The sequence below is a fragment of the Lathyrus oleraceus genome, chromosome 2 (assembly GCF_024323335.1).
Source record: "Lathyrus oleraceus cultivar Zhongwan6 chromosome 2, CAAS_Psat_ZW6_1.0, whole genome shotgun sequence".
In the NCBI taxonomy this organism is placed as follows: domain Eukaryota; kingdom Viridiplantae; phylum Streptophyta; class Magnoliopsida; order Fabales; family Fabaceae; genus Lathyrus; species Lathyrus oleraceus.
The window spans coordinates 106,754,421-106,755,945 of record NC_066580.1 but is presented as its reverse complement, the minus strand read 5'-3'; the positions used below and the strand labels follow the sequence as shown (position 1 = coordinate 106,755,945).

The following is a 1,525-nucleotide window of genomic DNA, read 5'->3' as shown; positions in this document are numbered from 1 at the left end:
AGTATAGTAAACCCCCTTATTCCTGCCAACAATTTCGAACTAAAACCATCTTTGCTGCAATTAATGCAACATAACCAATTCACGGGTCTCGCTACTGAGAACCCAATTCAACATTTAAAAGTCTTTATCCAACTGGCCGACACCTTTAAATCCAACGGTGCTTCACTTGATGCGACCCACTTAAGATTATTTCCTTTCTCCCTCAGGGATAGAGCACGTTCATGGTTGGATTCACTTCCAGCTAATTCAATAACTACCTGGGAAGACCTTAGGAGAGTATTCCTTGCTAGATATTTTCTCCCCAGTAAGACTGTTGTTCTTCGAAACCAAATAACTAGATTTACTCAAAACCAAGGAGAATCAGTTTTTGAAGCTTGGGAGAGATATCAAGAGCTATTAAGAGTCTGTCCACACCATGGCCTAGAACAATGGTTGATCGTTCATGCCTTCTACAATGGACTACATTACAACACAAAGATGAGCATCGACGATGTCGCTGGTGGCACGCTGATGAACAAACCTTACCCTTAAGCTTGTGACCTAATTGAAGATATGGCCCAAAACCATTACCAATGGGGAACTGAACCAACATCAATAGAGAAAAAGGAGACCCAAGGTGGAATACATGAGATAATCTCTATGGACATGATGCAGGCAAAAATGGACGCTTTAGCCCTTAAGGTCGAACATATTTCTACAAACACTAACACCTCAGCGGTAGTCTACACAGAGTGTGAACTTTGTGGATCTAAAGGACCCGAATCGGCGGAGTGTAACCTTTTGAACTACCTAAACACCGACCAAGTGAACTACGCCCAACGTAACCCATTTTCAAACACCTACAAACCTGGATGGAAGAATCACCCAAATTTTTCCTATAAAAACCAGAACCCTATCCAAAATTATACACCTCAAAGACCACAAGGTTATCAAGCCCAAAAACCAAATCAACCTATGCAAGTTGTGCCTCAGAAGTCTAACCTTGACAAGATCATAGAGAGCTTTATATCAGGCCAAACTCAGTAAAACAAAGAATTCCTAAACCAGAACATTCACGTAAATGAACTGATAACACAATTAGGGACCAAGGTTGATCAGATAATCACTCACAATAAGATGCTTGAAACCCATATCTCACAGGTAGCACAAAACCAAGCCCCACAAATTACACCTGGAGGATAATTCCCTGGACAACCTCAACCGAACCCTCGAGGGAAAGCTAACGCTATCTCATTACGAAGTGTGACCGCTTACGAAGGGCCTCATAACCCAACAATGAGCGAGTCCAAAGCTTATAAAGAAAATATACCTACAAACCAAGGAGAGGAACCGGTGGAACCCGAAAAACAAACCGACCAAGAAGGAGAAGCCAAGGATAAAACTTACAAACCACCACCCCCGTACAAACCACCAATCCCATATCCGCAAAGACTTAAACAAACCAAAATCAATAACCAATACCAAAAGTTAATAAAAGTAATAGAGAAGCTTCATGTAGAGATTCCTTTCACCGAGGCCATCACCC

General features: G+C 41.8%; 1 non-coding gene across 1 annotated transcript; it reads right to left on the bottom strand.

The window, feature by feature from the left end:
- Positions 1-315: 315 nt before the first annotated feature.
- On the bottom strand, positions 316-422 carry LOC127124107 (small nucleolar RNA R71). Its single transcript, XR_007803744.1, has one exon. It is a non-coding gene; the product is annotated as a small nucleolar RNA R71 (small nucleolar RNA).
- Positions 423-1,525: the final 1,103 nt, after the last annotated feature.